Source organism: Halichoerus grypus, chromosome 14 (assembly GCF_964656455.1).
Source record: "Halichoerus grypus chromosome 14, mHalGry1.hap1.1, whole genome shotgun sequence".
Taxonomy (NCBI): Eukaryota; Metazoa; Chordata; class Mammalia; order Carnivora; family Phocidae; genus Halichoerus; species Halichoerus grypus.
The window spans coordinates 35,890,565-35,912,770 of record NC_135725.1 but is presented as its reverse complement, the minus strand read 5'-3'; the positions used below and the strand labels follow the sequence as shown (position 1 = coordinate 35,912,770).

The following is a 22,206-nucleotide window of genomic DNA, read 5'->3' as shown; positions in this document are numbered from 1 at the left end:
TTGAGATTGGTTTGGTCACTCTAAATCTGGCAGTCTGGAAAGTTTACCCACTGGTATGAGACAGAGATATGCCATTTCATAAATACATAGTCTCCTAAGAATAATGCTGACCCTTCAGCTCAGTAGAGTTTCAATTCAAATTCAGGGAGAAAATGTTTCCTTAAAAGGCCCATAATCTGCATAGGGGCCTCCACTCGGAGTAGAGGCAGTGCTTTATGTAGTCATCCACCTTTTAGATTGTGCCCAAGGCATAAAAACTGGGACTCATGTCAAAGCCATCCCCCACACACCAATGCCAACCATCTACCTAGCCATTGAAAAATGAAGCAAAAACTTTACATTGAATTTCCCTTATAGTTTGGAGCAGGTAAAATTCTTAATCAGGGGTTGCCTTGCTATCTTTGTAGTTGGAAAGAAGGCAGGTTAAGCCTCTTTTACCCCCAGTAATGAATGATTAGGAGTTGCTCTTACACCCTACACTTATATTGTGGATTGGGGTTTGTCAATATGTCAATATTCCCACTGATGATGTGGTTAAGAAAAATATTTAGCCAAGAAGAAATCGACTTATTCTTCTCCCTTTAGTCAAATATTTTGGGATGGTGCCTACCTATAGGACCAAATGTTCCCACTGAGGTTTTCTATCTCCCACAAGTCCTGAATAGGATTCTCCCTGTGTAAAAGGCCTTTCCCAGGCTGAGTATTATAGATGATCCTTATCATTTTACAACTCAGCACATTCATTGTTTCATTATGGAGCTATAAAGTAACAGGGCCCACAAGCAAACACAAATGCACTCATCTCAACTGTTTGACCATCAATACCCATCCCTGTGGGCACCCAAACCACTCTGCAGAAACTGAGTGAACGGCATGAAACCCTACAGGCAACATGATTGGCCTGTGGTCTGCTTGTTTGGTTTGCACTGACTAAGCTTTGAATGATAGTTTTTGTGTTTGACAATAGAGTATGGTTTACAGCTCTCCTGTTTGCTTTTTTACAACAATCCTCACCATTTTACTCTACTTGCCTGAAACAGCCCATTCATGAAATACATTGTGAACCTGGGAAAGAAATCTGCTACTCCTACCTTGAATGGTCCTTTCTTCTCACATCCTCTTGCTCTAAATATCAGACCCTCTTTTGGTGAATACTAAGTCAGTTGATACCTAATCATAATATATGGCCATCTATAAAGAAAACTGAGGCTTTTTAAAAATTTTCCTCTCTTGGATAGAATTCTTCAAAGTAAAAGATTTGCTATATTGCTTTTTAATATGTTGGGAAAATACTGGCTATTTCCTGGTGGTATCCTGGCAGCGATAGTAAGAATTCTGTAGTATCATTTTACATGTCATCCCTAACACTGTTAGAGATCATGAGTCATAATTTACAACACTTTAAAATCACATATCTTATAGGTAGTCTCAGAAATCTATTCAATTATTAATTCCATAAATTTGGGACTGGAGTTCTAGATGTCACTGCTTCAAAAACATCCTTTTTTTTTTTTTTCCCCCTCACTACATTTTCTTTCTTTTAGTGCTGTAGGAAGCTTCTCAGCTTCCCCTGGTTTTCTGGCCTTAGAACAACTCCATCAAGCCTTACTGTAATACTGCAAGTTCCCTCAGGACAAGATTTCCCTCTTTTACTGTAGATATTGTATATTTGTTAGTACCTTGTGTGTGGTCACTGCACATTAAATATCCAATGACTACGATTTAGGCAGCAAATGAAGAGACAGTGCAATGAGAATTCCACACACATAAAGGGAAGAAACAGGAGCCCAGACAGGGGGAGTTTGTCTTACGTTACTCTTATCAGAGAGAAAAAACACATTTGTTTTTTCCTCATCAAAAGTTTGTGATCCAAACACTGCTGAAGCAATTCAAGAGGTACAAAAGATATTTGCTATGGTCTCATGGATTTTATCGGTTTTTAAGTTATCTCATTGGGAAGAAGATTCAGAACCCTGATTTCCTCATAATTTCTTTCACAATTTTATTAAGACTAAAATTCTATGTGATTTTAAGCCTGTGCATTTATTCTCTTTCTTAAAAGCTTTTCATTTTGCCATTTGATGAATATTGGAAGTGAGTGGATTATCTGGATAAAGAGAATTAGTTGAGGTTTGCATCAGTCAAGAGAGTAAAGCCACCAGAGGCTTTGAAGGGAGTGCCTTACAATATAAATAGTCTTAATCTCCCACAAGCATTGACTTTCAAGAAAGAGAATTTTCTCAAGACTAGTGTTTTTAATCAGCTAGATCTGCAACAAGATTGAAAGTAATGCTGGTGATAATGGGAGCAGCCTGTGCAAGAGAAAAAGCAGCAAGCAGTCAATGATCTGATTCATGAGGAATGTTACAAGTTGGAGAGGAGGGGGAAATTAAGAAGTCTCTCAGATCCCCTAACTACTTCTACCTCTAAAACAGCCATCTGAAGACATCCCCACCTGAAGTGAAAATGTACCATTTGGACGGGAACGAGTTATTAGCTGGAAGAGGGTGCCCAGAGATGTTGGAAATGTAGACAGAGCTTTAACAGTCCCAGTGTTTCCATTTTTCATGCCAAAAAGGATCAGTGCCAGATACAAAACAGGTGGAATTATTCTAGCATGGCTTTGAAGGCAGAAAGGAGAATGGCATATGTGTTTTACCTGAGATAGTAGGATAGCAGTCAAAGCAGATAAGGTTACAGCAATATGAGAAGAGAAATGGCTCTGGCCACAAATTGTTGGAGTCTCAGTAATGGTGGTCTGGGCCCCCGTCCTGATACTTTTTTTTTTTTTCCTAGAAGAGAGAGGAAAGTGCTTCTGAAGTGCTTGTCTCCAGCAAGGGGAGTGAGGTGGTTTTTTGGGGGTTGTTTTCATTTTTAGTAGCATGCAATTAAAGAAGGGGAAAAAGTAAAGGAAATAAATGCCTCTAAAATTATTTTAGTTATATTTTCTTGAGTTTGTGTGATTTTTCAAATGTTTTCCTCAAGTGTTTCTACAAAGAGGAAAAGAATTTTCAGTGGGAAAGAGGAACACATAACCAAAATCATTTCACCTCCTACATGCAATTCTCCTTGAAAAATTTGTGGTGCATACACATTTTGCCACACACCCTGGGGCAAAACTGTTACACCAGTACTATTCTACTCAGGGCACTTGTTAACAGATGTAAAGTGTGATCTGATAGTCACTACTTTTGGCAACATCCAAAGCATATGTTGAGCTTTCAGGAAGAAATTGGTCTAGCATCTCAGTATGGAGTGCCTCACGTGCTCAAAGGACGTATTCCCACCACTGCCCTGTGTCACGTCTATAATCACTTCTAGAACTAGGACTTACTGTACAACCTGGACTCCCACTGGGAAGGGAGTGACCTGAAGGTCCCTGCTTTAAAAATAGGCTCAAAGGATTTCATGAAATGATTATTAGCCAGCTACACTGAAAACCAGAATGTACCGAGGACTTTACCAAGTACTGAGAGAAATTATATTAAATAAAATAAATGTTATTCCCTAAATAAGAAAGGGTCAGGGACAGGATTTGAGTGTAGTACTTTTCTTCTTTTCTCTTTGTCTGATGAATTTCTACATTTCCTTTGAAACTCTTGACCTGGATAACTGGGTAACTCACTTTATCTTCTGATTTTCCCTGCTGGACTGTAAGTTCCATGAGGATATGACATCTCTCTCTCCATGTATGCCCAGTGCCTAGCATGGGGTTGGGCAGAGCTTTGCAATATAGGGCCACCTAGTAAATATTTTAGACTTTGTGAACCATACAGTCTCTGTTACAACTACTCAACTTGGTCATAGTAAAGAAGAAGTCAAAGACAATATTTTTAAAAATGAGTGTGGCTATATTTTAATAAAAACTTGCTTGCAAAAGCAAGCCATGACCTGGATATACTCTGCAGTCTATAGTTTGCTGACTGGCCTAATACAAAATCTGGCACAAAAGAGTTGCTCAGCAAGAAGGTCTTTCAGTAATGCAGACTGAGCTGGTGGTGGTCTGTGAGGATGGAGAGAAGAGGATGGATTGGAGCTACTTGGTGATTGGATGAGTGGTGATTTGATATGAGGGGTGGGCAAGGAGAATAGGATAAATTTAAGTTTCTGGCTTATAAAGTTGGCCTTAAAGAGAAGACATTTAAGTTACAAATAGTGGAACTGGGTATGTTAGCAGAAGTGGGGAGGGAGGGATGAGTTATATTTGGAGATACTGAGTAGGAAAAATAATGTAATATATTCTATAACAATGGCTCTTAGACTTTAATGTGCATCAGAATCAACCAGAATGCTTATAGAAAACAAATTCCTGGGTTTACCTCCAGAGTTTCTGATTGGGGGGGGGGGAGACAATAATTTGCATTTCTATAATGTTCCCAGATGATGTTGTAGATGCTATAGAGGCCACCTTTTGAGAACAACTGTACTAGAGAGATGTGCCAGGGTATGTTTTGCATGTCATCACTACTGAGAGTGAATGAAATAGAGAAAGGGTCAGGGACAGGATTTGAGGATATCATAGATGTAAAAATGTGCATGCTATTATCTTTCAAGCAAAGATTTAGAGCCCTTTGAGACTAGAGAAAAAGTTGTTTCATCTTCCCATGCCAGACATCTTTCTGTAATGAGGAGTCATGATGTCATCCCTGCCCTCATCCCAACCTTGGTACCAAGCTCATTTGGTCCAGTCCTATCAGACTGAGGTCGCATTGCTTTTCCTCTGTTTCTATGGCCTCCACACAAATGGCCCTCTCATCTTCAATCTACATATCAATTTTCAACATCTGAGCCTTCTTTCCCTCTTGCTTAATGTTCCTGGCACATTCCTAGACTTTCCTACTAGATTGGGAAGGCCACCATCTCTAGTCAGAATCAAAAAGAAAAGAGACATTGCTATTAAACAATCCAATTCCCACTCATTAGCAAAAAGATGAAGAAAAATATTGGAAAGATGGCAAGCAAGAGGAATATCAGAGGAGGCCTAAAATCTCTGGAACTTCAATCTTTGGTTAATATTAATTAATATTAATAAAATATTAATATTGTTGAGAAACCTCTTATAAACCTTTCAACTACTAAAATTAGAGAGATCTCTGAGGTGTAGACTGTCTTCTCTGTTTTCTTTTTTTGTAGTTCTTCCCCCTTTGTCTGTATTGTAACTATTTTGGTCTTTAAGTTAACAATTAAAATGATAGCCAGTATCCATTGAATGCTTACTTCTAAGTGCATGTACTATTAATGTACATTTTCTTATTTTATTTTCACAACCACCACTGAGGTAAGTCTTTGTATCTCCATTTCAGAGAGATTCAGAGAGGCTAATTAACTCACTTATGATCAAATTGTTAATAGGCAACTGTGAGAGAATTTAAGCCAGGACCTGAATGACACCAAGCCTATTCTCTTGACCAATCTTCAGCTTCCCAGATTTCCTTTCTCCATCCTGCATGCATCAAAAAAAAAATGTACAGATGCTGTATTTTTAAGGACTTCACTGCTAATCTGTACATGGATGTAGATAAGGTATAAAAAGCTTAGCAAGATTTCAAAGTCGAAAAGCCATTTTAACATTTTCAAGATGTTGATCCACAACTGGATACATTCTTATAGATATAGACATCCAGTTGAAAGACTTCCCTCATCATTTATTGCCAAGGAAGGAGTCACCAAAACTTCCCCATCCTACTCCATCATCATTATTGCTCTTGCTTTCAAGAGAGGAACAGGCTGACTACTGCATAAAAGAAGAGCCCCTTTTTTTAACACTTTGCAAGGACAAGCAGGTGGTGAAAGGGAAACTTACTTTGGTTTGATGAGATGCCAGTCACACATATCTCTAAGTGGAGATGCCAGTTACAAGGATAACTTTGAACACTTAAATGCATGCTCACCCCTAAATATTTATTAGCATTCCAGTGGTGTGAGTAATATTCATACCAGAGGGCCTCAGCAATCATATAGCTCTTCCTCTATGAGAACACTAAGCAGAGACAGTCACAGCTCACCTGGTTTTCGTAGTCCACTTACAGTTAAGCAGGCATTGACTAGGTCTAGACAGTGTGCTATAAGGAGAAATAATATGTGTCACTTATGAGCAAAGCACTTAAGATCCAGTAGACAGCCTTCTAACTGTCCTTTACATGGACTTGGAAAACACATAGACCAAGTATTGCAAACGGCATAACCACAGGATAAAAGCAGCCTGGATTCCTGAGTCACCACATGGAAGAGAGCTATCCTGGACTGTCCCTTAGCCTTGGGTGGACTCCATATGAGTGAGAAATAATATTGTTGTTGTTTTTACTGTGGATTATTTGTTACTGTACCACAGCATTATTTATCTAAACTATTGCCAGTGGTTTTATTTTTACTAATTTATTTACTCTGGACTGGGTCAAATGAAGCGTTCTGTTGGTTCCACAATATATCTTCAATCTTAGTTGAAAAAGACCATGGCTAAGTCCAGAGCAGAAAATAAAAACAAAAGGTAAGAAGGAAAAAAAAATTCAAGAAATACCATTCAGAGTAGAGAATGCTTAATTCATATAGACAAATGCAAAGAACATAGATTTTAAATGAAAACCTATAATTCAAGAAAACCATGATTCTAACAGCTTAAAAACAGTATTGCATAATATAAGTCCTAAGGGCTTAGAGAAGTATTTATTACATTGCTTACTAAATGGTTTTCTTAATTTAAAGACATGACGAAGAAGCATGGCAACATTAGAATAAAGGAAAAAAGCAATAATGTTGGAAATTTTGAGGGAGAAAAGTGGTTTGAACATTTGTCACACATAAAATGTAAAAGGAAGAGCATTTAAACTAGATTTTTCTCTGAAATATACACAGCTTAAGCTTTCAAAGAACAAACAAAGGCATGTAAGCTGAAGAGGGTAGACTAAAGTAGAGTGCATTTTAACCATCAATCTTGGAGGTGACAGAGATCTGAACAACTGTAGTTAAGTGTGGATCATAAATAACATGTTACCATCTCTGCAGCCAAAGACAAATAGCTTGCTCACCAGTAAGAAATTTAGGAGAATTTGTGGATGAAAACTCTCCAACCTAAGGGACAAGGACAAATAAGCTCATATATAAATGGCTGGCAGCCCCATTCTGTCTCCTATTCCACTCCTACTATTTTACCATTCTCTTGTAAGTGTATCTGTACGTGTGTGCGTGCAAACATGCACTCATGTATGTACTCACACAAACAAGTTCCTGCTGCCTACTGGTCTAAAGCAATTGGTCATTTATAATTAGTAGGTGTTTTATGGTAAATAAAAGTTCTTAACCAACTAAGCCACCCAGGCGCCCTATGGTAAATAAAAGTTCTAAGTGTAGAGGCAAGTAAGAGTTTTAGGTCTCCTCCTATAACTAGGTTACATGAAAATGAGGCTTTAATAGAAGGAATTTGGTCACACATACTAACATTTACTGATAAAAAAAGTGTGCAACTTACTCTGTAAGCTCCTTTTAGTGGTTTGACCCTACCTATGTGAAAGATTTGCTTGAGGCAAATGCAAAAATATGTTATCAGTAAGGTTCAGCATGGTGACAAGTATGCTCAGAATCATTGGGTATACACCAGACCATTTCAGATTCTGGCCACTTCGAAAAGGTATAGGTAACCTGGTCTCTAGGTTTTTACACCCCATTCCTGCAAGGGCAAGAAAGTCTGCACAATATTTCTTGCACCCTTATCAGTAAAAAAAATAATTCATAATACACATTATGCTAATCTGATGCTAATCAGACATAAGAATATTAGCAATAAGGATAGCTGGAGTGCATATCTTTGGAATGTGGGCTTCTGATTAGAAGATTTAAAATGCTAACTATCCCTGGAGTATGTTCTCTCAATTAAGCCACTGACCTCCCATAGGGTGTAGATTAAATTAACACAAGATGCACATGTATATCACACTGCCTATGAAGAAATATTGTCAAGGATAATAAGAAGCACTTCATAAAAATCTCAATCCATGGGGATGGATAAGCCATAGATTTCAGGACAAATAAGGAGAACAATTATCACATCCTGATATATATATATATATATATATATATATATATATATATATATATATATACGTGTGTGTATAAACATTTAAACCACCCACTAAAGAGTTTGCCCAATTACTTGAATTATTTTGGTAAATGACAACTCTATTAAAGAGGTAAGACTCTGCAAATAAGACTTTTTTTTTCCTTTTTATTGTCAATGGAAGATAGGTTGAGTAAAGATAAATACCCTTATTGACTGTCTTTTATGAGAGCTTTTTGTGGTGTAGTGGTTAGGCATGTGACCTCCAGAGTCAGACGGTCTGGTTCAAATCTTTGTTCTGCCATCTATTAATTGTGACATTAAACATATTATGTAATGATGATTTTTAGTCTCAAAATGGGGATGATAACTCTTATGGATGCTGTGAAGATTAAATAAGATTAAAGATAAATAAATAAATAAGAAAGATTAAATAAATAGCATGCTTAAAGTACTTAGAAGAATCTCTAAGACATAGTAAGTAGTGCATACCTGTTGTTATTTTTATAATTGATATTTTTATTATAACTTTAGCATCCAAATTCTGTATACTTCTCTGCACTACAGATGTGATTTGAGAAGTATCAAGATAATAATAACTGTTTCATAAGATTTTGTGTAGATTAAGTGACATAATGTGCTTGAAGCTCTGGAATACATCAGTGACCCACTAAGCAATAATAGTCATGATGTTGAGTAACATTTCACACAGAACTGAGTTTTTGCAGTTGCTGTGTTCAATCCCTGGAAATTCTTCTGGGCATCCCAGCCTTTTCTGAAGGGCAGTATCCTAGAGGAAAGCATAAAAACTCTAGACCCTGAACATCTACAGAAACTCTGCCTTAGGAACCTGCATGCCTCCCCCTATTTCCCCTACCCTTCATGTACCAGAAAGAACACTGGGTGGAGAGAGAGATTATGCATCCATCATTGGGGTGGGGGGGTGAGGCAAGAGTGCAGATCCTGTTCTTCAGCACTGAAAATGGTGAAAGCCTTAAATACTGAAAGTCAGAGATGTAAAAGTCAAACTCTAAAATAGTACTGATACTTAAGCAGAGCCACATCAATTTCACTTTAGTTGAATGCATTTGAAAAGCTAAACTGATAATCCTGTGAACATTTTCAATGTGTAGCTCTCTCATTTAGTAGGTTTAATCCACTCTCCTAGATCATTATACAAGTGTTTTGTTTTGTGCCATGGGAAATTCTGATCTTAGCTGATGAGGTACTCAGTCACCTATAATCTTGTGAGAGCCACAAACGATGATAATTGCAATTTATGAAGTAACCTAGAACGAAAAACACAATATGCTGAGTTTGAGCTGAGGTAATTGTATTTTTACTTCAGATCAGCAGAAAATTCAAAAAAAGGTAACACCATTTGAGCACTATTTCCAATTTTATCTTCTCAATTTTATTAACTATAATCATTAAGGAATTGCTGAAGAAAAGATAAGAGCTCTGCAAGTTGACTTAGAGCATCTGCATAGAAAAGAGAGAATAAACAATGTACAATCAGTAAAAAGCTATGGAAGAGGCAAAGAAGGTTTAGTGTGTTGGAAACAATATTGAATTACTACTGAAGAACTTTGAAATTTAATAAGGTCACCTCTAAAGAGCTGGGTGACCTTGAACTTCCCACTTCTCCTCTCGGGGCCTCTTTTTCCTCATTGGTTAAATCTGAGAATCCAAATGAGTTACCACTAATCTATCATTCTTGAAATTCTGTGAGTATAGAATATGTAAGCTATTATTACTTTAGTATGAATAAATATTACGTGTATTATCTGAGGCTGTAGGCAATGAGTGTTCTTTTCTTTAAATGTCTTAAACAGATTAGTTTCTCTGAAGTCTTCATTGTACTTTCTGTCTTGCCAAGGCATCTTTCATCTTCCATGGTGTCCTGGGATTCTCTTCTGGTATCTCACACATATCACAGGGAGTCCACTATTAGTTTTTTTGTCCCATAGCTATTATAAGTATTTGCAGCTCAGGAATCATGTCTAATTTACCTGTTTCTTCAGTGCTTAAGAAAGGCATGGCCTTTAATGTGGAATGACAGAATAAACAAAGGAATGACTAAGTGAATAAATGACTGAGTGAATGGTTTCATATCAATGAAGCAGAGTATAAGAAAAGACACCCCAAGTACCAAACCGTTCAATGCAATTCACCATTAGAATGTATCTTCAAGCTCCTATTTCACAAGGTCCTCACAAGATACTCCCCAAAATGGTTCTTACAGCACTTGTTTTGGCTGACAGTAGTCACATTCCATGAAAATGACAGTGGGCCAGAGTATCTTTAGAAATAACTGTTTTGCAAACCTAATTACCATCAAACAGCCATCACAAAACACGTACCTGAGTAGGAATGCAGTATATATATAAACCAAGACTTCCTCATTTATCTCGGGGATTGGTAGGCTATGGTCCATTGGCCCAATGTGCTTCACCACCTGTTTTTGTAGAGCCTGTGAGCTAAGAGTGGTTTTTATAGTGGCCACAATAGCCAAACTATGGAAACAGCCAAGATGTCCATCGACAGATGAGTGGATAAAGAAAATGTGGTATCTATATACAATGGAATATTATGCAGCCATGAAAAGGAATGAAATCTTGCCATTTGCAGTGACGTGGATGGAACTGGAGGGTATTATGCTGAGTGAAATAAGTCAAACACAGAAAGACATGTATCATATGACCTCACTGATATGAGGAATTCTTAATCTCAGGAAACAAACTTGGAGTGGTGGGGGGTGGGAGGGATGCGGTGGCTGGGTGATAGACACTGGGGAGGGTATGTGCTATGGTGAGGGCTGTGAATTGTGTAAGACTGTTGAATCACAGACCTGTACCTCTGAAACAAATAATACATTATATGTTAAAAAAAAAAAAAAAGAAGAAGATAGTAGGAAGGGAAAAATGAAGGGGGGAAATCGGAGGGGGAGACAAACCATGAGAGACTATGGACTCTGAGAAACAAACTGAGGGTTCTAAAGGGGCGGGGGTGGGGGGATGGGTTAGCCTGGTGATGGCTATTGAAGAGGGCACGTTCTGCATGGAGCACTGGGTGTTATACACAAACAATGAATCATGGAACACTACATCAAAAAGTAATGATGTAATGTATGGTGATTAACATAACATAATAAAATTAAGAAATGTAAAATAAAAAAAAGAATGGTTTTTACATTTTTTTAATGTTTGGGGGAAATTTTTTAAAGAATAATATTCATGGCACATGAAAACTATATGAATTTCAAACTTCATTGCCCATAAATTCAGTTTTATTGGAACACAGCCATGCTCATTCATTTGTTAATGTCTGGTTGGCTTGATGTCACAACAGCAGAGTTGAGAGCTTATGACAGAGACTGTATGACCTGCAAGCCTGAATATTTACTGTTTAGCCCTTAAAAAAAAATTGCTAAGTTTTGTTTTATCTGACGTTCAAAGTTCCTTTTGTCCTATCAAAACCAATTTGCAGTGATGGCTTTGTGTTTAGGAGAGCTGCTTCATCTTCAAATGGAAAGTTTCAGTACCTGCAAAACTTGGAGAAGGATTATATTGTCATTTCTTTGTTTTTTTGTTTCTTTTTTTATGGAAATAGGATAGTTTAAAGAAGAGATTTAGTATAATCAAAGTTTTTTTTCACATTATTTTTATGAAATTTAAACCAAGAACTATTGTGAGCAATTAGCTTCTTTAAAATAATACATTTTCATTTAACTTACTTAAATTCATCACATATTTATTTATTTATTCCACATTTTCTCTTAATCCAAATGAGTTATCAATATTTTTTCATTCAAATTCAAGCAGGGGTCTGATAAATTTTTTTCTTTTTTTTTTAAGATTTTATTTATTTATTTGACAGAGAGAGACACAGTGAGAGAGGGAACACAAGCAGAGGGAGTGGGAGAGGGAGAAGCAGGCTTCCCGCTGAGCAGGGAGCCTGATGCGGGGCTCGATCCCAGGACCCTGGAATCATGACCTGAGCCGAAGGCAGACGCTTAATGACTGATCCACCCAGGTGCCCCTGATAAATCTTTTTCAAAAGACATTTGCTTGAAACAATTTATAAAGTATCATTGAGCTGTCCATAAAGTTAGTATGGTGAAGCACAAAAAAACTCTTCTTCAATGAAATTAAATGATAAAAAGACTTCCCTTAAGCCCTTTCTCTCTTGTGTCTGAGGGTTAACTGTTAGAAAATAATAATGACTAGCTGAGATTAGAAAATTATCTAACCCCACCAAATAAAAAGTCTAGAAAATCACAAATTTCGTTTTTGTAGCTATTTCATTTGTGACATTTTTACTTTTTATCAAAATGCTGTTCCCCAAATTGAGAAAAAGTCTCCACCAGATTAATTTACTAAATATGCTAATTTGTTCCATGGGAGCAAATCATTTCTAAGTAACTTCCATATATGATCACATTGTAAAACTACTGTACTCTGTATATTTAAGAAAATGTTTTTCCACATAGGCTAAATTATTTATGTAATAAGTAACCATGGTGGGAAAGCAAATCTTTCAGTTCCAAATCAATGAGAGGATGAGTTGTTATCTTGCTGATTGATAGTGATTAGGCTCTTGGAGCAGATCTGGCCTACATGCTGGTGAATGCCAAATGGCTGAAGGCCACCTCTCTCTATACTCCTTTGCTGGCAGTTATATTTCAATGAATTGGAAGAAGCCACAGTTCCAGCAGCATGATTTTGGTTCAGTGGCTCAAATTGGCCATTTTCTTCTGCTTAGATCATTGCCCCACCAGGTACTACCTGTTGGTGGTCATATTATATAATGTTATATATCAATTTTACTTCATTAAAAAAATAGCACATCATGACTTCCTCTTTCTTGCTTTTTTATCTGGGTGACAGGAAATACTCTATCACAAGACTCTCTTAAAAATAAAAAGCTATTAAAAATAGAGTAGCAGCTCTACCCTAGATATTTGTAAAACATATGCAATAAAACCCCAGCTGTGATCTTCAATAATCTTGTATAAGACTAGGAAAATATTTCAATATAAAAGGAGGTTCTATATGCTTGCCTTTGAGACATGGATAAGTATATTGTCTTGGCAGATGGTTATGATAAGTATCAAATCAAATCAACCCCCAAATGGTTGTGGGCTTTGTTGTTTGCTTGTTTGTTTGTCTTTCAAATACCATGCAAGTCAATGCAAGTCATAGCCTTGTCATGCCAGGGAGTGTCAGTATTTAGCTCATATCAAATTACTCAGGATAGGAGCCTTAGAAAAAAATACTAAAAAATTTCGTAATCCTAGAATTCTGGAATAATTGGAACTGGAGTTTCTATATGTACAGTCAAGGAATAATTTCTTCCCACATTAAAGATTTAAAGTAAAAAATGTTCTCACTTACTGTATATGTGGGTTAATCATATGGTTGTTTAGGCATAACTGAGTAGAGTAACATGCATAAGTGACAGATGCATATCATGTCTTTAGCTTCTCAAGTTGTTTGTGGATAATAGCATGGTTTTAATGCTTCAGAAATTTTTTAATCAGGTGCTACAAAAGATAATAATTCTTGTATTAGTTTCCCTAATTTATAAATGTCAGTCATGACAATCTTGTGCAGACACTTTGGTTTTATCATCACACCCTGCTCTGCTGCCTCTTTAATGCATCAAGAATATCTTAAGAATCCGCTTCCATCCTTATTCTTGATTTCATGGGAGGGGGGATACTAATCATATGTGCACAGGTGTATTTTTATAGAGCTGCCAGCAAATCCTTCTGCTCATTCAAGAACATCATCTGTCTGTCATTAAAGTTCTATCTGTCTTCTTGAAATAGAGAAACAAGGACCTACCTACTATCCCAAATTTCACCCAGCAATTGAATTCACTAACATCAATTTAAGCTCAGGTCTTTTTGAAAGATACTTCATTATGACTACAATACTAGTTGTTTATTTGCTGAACATAATTATTGTTTATTTGTTGAAGCTCTTGTTGTCTTTCTCTCTCTCTCTCTTTCTCTCCCTCTTTCTCTCTCTCTTCTTTATATTGGTCAATTGGTTCAAATTCCATATTAACTTCCTGTATGCTCTATGATTTTTAAACATTACCTATTTTATTCTTTTTAGATAACCAAGTATAATAAAAATTAACAAAATAAACCTGTATTCATATCAAGGAGTCTATATGTATGTGAAATCAAATTAATGAATTGTAAATTCTTAATGAAATTACTGTGGGTGATTATACACACAGTGCAAATAAGAACTTGGAAATCCAAATTGGAAATATAATATGAGATTAGGAACTATAAATTATGTCACTGTGAGTTAGCTACGGATTCTTATATCTAAAACTGACAAAACATAATATGAAAGAGAGAATGGACCTGGATGCAGGTCTCTGGATGCAGGAGAGAAACATTCCCTTCAGAATGTGGCTGCCATTTTCCCTGGACTTTTTTACCTTATCTGTAAAGATGCTAATAGTATCCATTTTTGCTGTCAAATTTTCCTTTGTTTTGCTCATTTCATTTATTTGGTACAAACAAATAAATGTGGTGATCATCTTCCTGAGCAATGTTCTGTTTATCTGCTTATTCTAATAGGATACTAAATTTTCTAGGTCATGTCATCCCATCCCAACATAAAAAAAGGAGTTGTGAGAATGGTATTCCCTCCCTAAAAACAGTGGTGGTTGAAGTAAACCCAGCTATTTACAAAACTCTGTGTCACTAGGGATACATTTGCAAGGCTCTTTTCAGAAATCAGTATATCTTAGGACATCATGCTCTTCCCCATAAATTCGGGTGCCAAAATGGAAGAGCTACAGGGTTGCAGGCATATTTGGGAGCAGATGGTAATATCTACTGCTGTGTCCAAATAGGCTGGTGGGCATATTTATCTGATATGTTTTTGAGCTATGATAAGAAGCCAACCATCTCTCTTTATTCACCACCGAGGAATACACTTTCAAGTAAAGATAACCCTTTCTGTAGAGCCTGCTTGCCAGTTAAAAATAAATAATACACCTGCTGAATTTTTGTCTTTCTTCAATTACAGTCATAACAAAAAGAATACTTTTTATGGCTTGTTTAATGTTTTCTTTTAAAAGTATTTCTTTAAAGTACTTGTGTATAAATAAGATCATTGCTTATTAACATTATGCGCTAATTAGAACACATTTTACCCTGAGTTGCTTAAAATATAGACTTTTTCAAATTTGCAGTGCATCCTAACCCTTCAGTATAGCTCTCTCTGACTCTAATTAATTCGCATTGCAAAAGAAATGAGTTTGATCTCAGCTGTAGAAGTCACAGTGACTTATCCTTTCAATGAGGTGATAATTGGTGTCTGGTTAATTCTATTCATAGAAACCATGGGCCATAAAAAAATAATCCTCTCTTCTATTACACAGCATGAAGCTTCCAGTAGCACCTATGCTGTTTCCTGGTATGAAATATTTTTATTCTTAAACCATAATTCACAATTGTGGAAATGCATCTTTTAAGCAAATACCTATCTCCCGCTTAATAGTTACTCAAGAAGACATTGTCATGTTGCTTTGCATGTGGTCACATGGCCTTTAACACAGAAAAAGATTATGTTATTTACCTCCATAAACACAAGGCCTAACAGGGCAGAAGTTAAGGTATCTCCTTACAAAAACAAAAACACGTACTATCCACAGACATTTATTCAACATACAGATGATTGGTGATATGCAAGGTATTTTTACATGGGTGCGTAACATTTTGAAACATATGAAAGACTATACATACTCCTGCTGTATATATTTGTAAATTATGAGGCAAATAAGAAAATTATTAATCACGAACCAGCACCAAAGTGAAGAGCTAAAATATCACCAGTATGATTGCATTTATTTGGGTGTTACTCCTTACCTCTTCTATCACCTGCCCCCAACAAATATGTGCATGACCTGCTTTGTTTTTATCATTGTTTTGGCTTTTACGAAGTTTTATCACATGTTTACACACACAAACACATACGCAACTTCTTTTCATTAAAATATCATCATACCCAGTATTATCTCTCACTTTCTTTTTCCTCTCAATATTGTGATTCTGAGAATTACCCACACCTTTTTATGAAACCACAGTTTGTTCTTTTTCACTATTACATAACTCCTCTCTACTATGAAGATTTGTATCCATTATTTTGTCTATCCACATCTCAGCTGTTTCCAGCTTTTTAATAACATGGACAATACCACCATAAACATATTTGTATATTTCTCCAGGAGAACATGTTTAAAAGTCTCAGTAGGAGTGGAATTGGTGGCTTGTAAGATGTTCAAATTATTAACTCTACAAAATGTCTAAATTTATTTCCAAAAATTTATCAATTTATATTTTCTTTCATGATATGTAAGATCCACATACTTGCAAAGAGGTTATAAATCATTGGGCTATCATAAACATAGTTGTTAGGATAATTATTTTATCATTAGTAACTTTGCTGATGTTATTACAAGTATACAGAATTATAATAATAAATGTAAATAATAACTAAGATAAATTACAATGACACTGATAATAATAAATATATTTATGGGACAAAAGAACAGAAATCAGGAACAGTAAACAAGAGAGAACATCACCATTTGGAGGAAAAGAAAGAAATGCAATGTGCAGACAAAAAAATCACCTTGATGAGTGCCTTTGGGAGATAAATGGATAATGAGTATTTGTTAATTTTTTAATAATTGCATAACATCTACATAAACACATTTTCTTTGCTTTATGTAAATATATTGATATCTGTTAAAAATGATTAAATCATTTAATCATTTCTGATAAATTAAACCCCTTGACCACTGGAGAGTCACGTCCTAATTGTAGTTCTCTCTCTAGTTATAATATTAAGAGTTTAGTAGGCAACTCTCAAAACTTATATATACATGTATATATATATAATATATAATTATATTGTATGTATATTGCATATAATTATAAATATATACACACACACAGAATAGTGTGGATGTTTTTATAAACATGGTTTTATACCAGAAGTTTGCATTTCTTGAATTTGCTTTCTTTTCTCAAATAAATGTCCAGAAAATTTTTCCTGTATGTATAGCTTGACCTCATTTCATATAAACAATGGATGTCCTATAATTTAGCCATTATAGTTACATGATTATATTATAGGACATTAAATAGTCATTCCATATAAATGATAGATGTCATATAATTTAGCCAGAATAGTTATCCTATGTGTGTATTTAGGTTTAAACAATGTTACAATAAATATCCTAATGTGCCTTTATGCCTTTGAGAGAATATGGTTCTAAATTAGATACTTAGAAATAAAATGTCCTGACCCAATTGCATATACATTTGAATGTTAATAGTTACAGCCAAATGTTTCTTTTAAAAGCGAGAACTGTGAAGGGTCTGACATTTTACTCTACATTCAAGCTATTAATGGAGCCTGCCACAATTTCATAGATGCTGGCAGAAGATACAACACTCTTGGGTCAGAGACAAAAGACTTTATTACTCACAGTAGTAGCAGTAGCCATTTTCTTATGCAGATTTCCCAAATCCAAATTCCCACAGGGACATGTGAAGAGGGTCTGGTGATACCTGCACAAGTAGTGTGTTATGTGAGAGAAACCTTGACCTTAGGGAACCTGACTCTTTCATGGTGGTCAGTAAGCATGCCTGTCCTGTGATCCAGAGGAAAAGATTGCCTTTATTGGGTTGAATACTATACAAACATTATCTTTACTTGTTAAGGAGGTACCATATCTATCTTCCAAAGATAGATCCAAAGCTTTTCAGTATATAAACACACTTGAAAAGATAGTTTGTAATACAATCAGGGCTGCTACTCACAAGATACACAGAAACACAAAGAATCATTTCCCAATAATTTCCATCAGAGAGGATTTCCACTTGCTTCCATTAGGAACCATGGTGGTTACTAACCTGTGGGTATTTTAAATCCTTTCCAGGTTAATTCAGGATTATCAAGTTCAGTACCCCTTAACTTTTGCTGCAGGATCCAATCTGAGTCTCCTAATTACAGTGCTGATACAGCATTTGCTTTTAGAATAAATCATTTTTTTCCCAAGTACTTAGCCACCATGGCAGGAATCAAGAAAATATAACACCTGTTTTCTGCAAATCCCAGAGAACATATCTTTTATGTATAAGGATCAGCTACTGCTCATACCCAGCTAATTTTTGCCCTGTATATGTGCAAACCAAGTGTTGCCTTATATTCTGATATTTCAAGAGAAGAGAAAAATCTGTATTTTGGTGGGAAAACACCCAATTTTCAAATTCTGGTGAATTAATTGTAATTGATTAATAATATTTTCAGTAATGTGTGATGCAACAGAGAAACTATAGGGGATAACTATATATTTGATATTTAGGAGTTCATTGGTAACATGCCAATTATGGCCCCATTCACAAAGATTTGATGGCATTTTATATACCTCCCCTATTTTATAGCATATCACATTGATTCATAATTGTTTTTTCAATTTAGATAAAATTTATGTATTGTCTTGGAGGAAATTAGACTGAAGCCTTTGGGAGTAATCTTTTGTACTAAACAAACTCAGCCCAGGTGGCTCAGTCAGTTAAGCATCTGCCTTCGGCTCAGGTCATGGTCCTAGGGTCCTGGGATCGAGCCCCACATCGGGATCCCTGTTCAGGGACAGAGCTCTGCTCCCTCTCCCTCTGCCCCTCCTCTCTGCTGTGTTCTCTCTCTCTCTCTCAAATAAATAAATAAAAATCTTTAAAAAAAATAAACAGAAATCATTATATCTTCATCTGACAAGTATAATTTATATGTTATGTAGTTTTCTACAAGCTAACATCCTCAAAAACATCAGGGTAGGTGAAAAAAAGGTAAACATCAAGGACCCTACAGTGTATGGTTACGTTTATATGCAATAGATAAAGGAAATACCATAGTGGTTGCCTAAGACAAGAGGCGGGTATGATGGAAACGGGGAGCAACTGCAAATGAGCATAAGGTGTCTTTTTGGGGGTGATGGAAATGATTTAAAATAAAATTGTGATGGTGGCACAATTCTTTATACTAATAATCGTATTAATATATATATACTAATACCCACCTTAAAAAAAAAAAGTTGACATCCAATGTGACAGACTTGCAGAAAGACTCATGACACACAAGAATTTCTAATCAGTATAGAAACTAGTGTTTGAAAATAATTGTCGAAACTTTTATTTTAACCATTATGTCACATTCCATAGTTCAGAAATGTCTATAATTGTCTCTTGGGAGTTCTAAAGACTTTCCCCTGCAGGAGGTCACATGGAGAAGGATCTCGGAATCTTCTGATTGTCTGTACTAGCAGTGTTCTTAACCACAAAGAGACACAGGAGACCTCCTTGGGCCTTGCCTATGACCAGATATATATTTTTTATTATATTACAAAGTATGTTGATTTTATAGGTAAGTTTGGGGAGAATCAACATCTTAAAAATAGAAATACCTCTCAGTTTTGTATGTCAACCTTGTATTTTACAGCCATAAACTTATTCAACTCTTATTCAACTAGCTTTTTTTTAAATATAGATTTCTTCAGATTTTCTATGTAGACAGTCATGCTGTCTGTGAATAAAGACCAGTTTATTTCTTCCTTTCTATCTGGGGGCCTCTTTTTTAAATTTTGTTATTACACAAAATAAGACTTAAATAGAAGTGGTAAGAACAGACATCCTTACCTTGTTTCTAATTAGAGGAAGAAGGCCTTCAGTCTTTGAACATTAAGTGTGAAGTTAGCTATAGGCTTTTTGTAAATTCCATCTATTAGCAAAGATATTACTTTCTATGCCTAGTTTGCTGCAGGTGTTTTTATACTATGAATGAACATTGATATCAATTTCTGGGTTATTTTCAAATCTTGAACCACTCTTGCATTCCTCAGAAAATGCCCATTTGGTTAGGATTTGTTTTCACATCAATACATTGCCGGATTTGATTTGCTATTATTTTTTTTTTTTTTTTTTGAGAATGTTTACATCTATGATCATGAGAGATATCGGTTTATAATTTTCTTTTCCTGTGATATCTTTGTCTGATTTTAGTATTAGCATAATGCTAGCCTCATAAAGTGAGTTGGCAAGTATTCCCTATTCTCCTATATTTTGGAAGAATTTGTGTGGAATTGTTTTCTTGTTAAGTGATTGAATTTACTGAGGAAGACATCTAGACCTGGAGTTTTCTTTGTTGGAAGGTTTTAAATTCTCATTTAATTTCTTTAACTGGCATAGGATTATTCAGGCCATTTGTTTCTCCTGAGTGAGCCTTGATACTTTGTGTCCTAAAAAGAACTAGTCCATTTTATCTAAGCTGTTGAATTTATGGTCATTAAGTTGAGTTTAATATTCCCGTTATTATTCTTTTAATGTATATAGGATTGGAGATCGTGTCCTCATTTTAATTCTTGATTTTGTGCTTTCCCACCTCCTCCTTTGATCAGTCTGGATAGAGGTTTATCAACTTTATTGATCTGTTTTATAAGTGTCTTTTGGTTTCATTGCATTCTCTGTTGTTTTCTACTTTCCAAATTATTTCTGCTCTTATCTTTATTATTTCCTTCCTTTTGCTTGTTCTTCTCTTTCTAGTTTCTTAAGATGTAAGCTAAGCTTAGGTATTGACGCGAGACTTTCTTCATTTCTAATATAATCATTCAATGCTATAAATTTCCCACTACATACTTTTATAACTACATCCAACAAATTTTGATATGTTGTTTTTTTCATTTTCATTCAGTTCAAAATGCTTCTAATTTCCCTTGTGACTTCTTGTTTATCAATGGCTTCTTTGTAAATGTGTTATTTAATTATAAATACTGGGAAATTTTTGGATTTTTCAGAAAGTGATTTCTACTGTTTTTTTATTTAACAAACCTGCTCTGTCTCCCTTCCCACTTTTCTTAAATTTTATTTTATTATGTTATGTTAATCACCATACATTACGTCATTAGTTTTTGATGTAGTGTTCCATGATTCATTGTTTGCATATAACACCCAGTGCTCCATTCAATACGTGCCCTCTTTAATACCCATCACCAGGCAAACCCATCCCCCCACCCCCTCCCTTCTAGAACCCCCAGTTTGTTTCTCAGAGTACATAGTCTCTCATGGTTCATCCCCCTCTCCAATTTCCATGCCTTCATTTATCCCTTCCTACCATCTTCTATTTTTTAATGTTTTATTGTTATGTTAATTACCATACATTACATCATTAGGTTTTGATGTAGTGTTTCATGATTCACTGTTTGTGGGTAACACCCAGGGCTCCATGCAGAACGTGCCCTCTTTAATACCCATCGCCAGGCTAACCCATCCTCTCACCGCCCTCCCCTCTAGAACCTACAGTTTGGTTTTTAGAGTCGATCATCTCTCATAGCTCGTCTCCCCCTCCGATTTACCCCCCTTCATTCTTCCTCTCCTGCTATCTTTTTCTTTTTTTTTTCTTAACATAGATTGCATTATTTGTTTCAGAGGTACAGGTCTGTGATTCATCAGTCTTACACAATTCACAGCACTCATATTGCACATACCCTCCCCAATGTCTATCATTCAGCCACCCCATCCCTCCCACACTCCACCACTCCAGCAACCCTCAGTTTGTTTCCTGAGATTAAGAATTCCTCATATCAGTGAGATCATATGATACATGTCTTTCTCTGGTTGACTTATTTCACTTAGCATAAATGCCCTCCAGATCCACCTATGTCATTGCAAATGGCAAGATTTCATTTTTTTTGATGGCTGCATAATATTCCATTGTATATATATACCACTTCTTCTTTATCCATTCATCTGTTGGTGGACATCTTGGCTCTTTCCATAGTTTGGTTATTGTGGACATTGCTGCTATAAACATTGGGGCACACGTACCCCTTCGGATCACTACATTTATATCTTTGGGGTAAATACCCAGTAGTACAATTGCTGGGTCATACAGTAGCTCTATTTTCACCTTTTTGAGGAACCTCCATACTGTTTTCCAGAGTGGCTGCACCAGCTTGCATTTCCACCAACACTGTAGGAGGATTTCCCCTTCTCCGCATCCTGGCCAACATCTGTCGTTTCCTGACTTTTAATTTTAGCCATTCTGACTGGTGTGAGGTGGTAT

At 35.9% G+C, this 22,206-nt stretch overlaps 1 protein-coding gene across 42 annotated transcripts in view; it reads left to right on the top strand.

Annotated features, from left to right (window-relative positions):
* The window catches only part of PTPRD (protein tyrosine phosphatase receptor type D), a 2,297,676-nt gene that overhangs the window by 1,527,720 nt on the left and 747,750 nt on the right, over nt 1-22,206 (top strand). The window contains exon 10 of one of the 42 annotated variants that reach the window (XM_078062237.1): nt 15,464-15,498. The exons of the other annotated variants lie outside the window; for them this stretch is intronic. The gene's annotated coding sequence lies outside the window, so the exon portion shown is untranslated. The remainder of the gene's footprint in view (nt 1-15,463; nt 15,499-22,206) is intronic. 42 annotated transcript variants of the gene reach the window in all.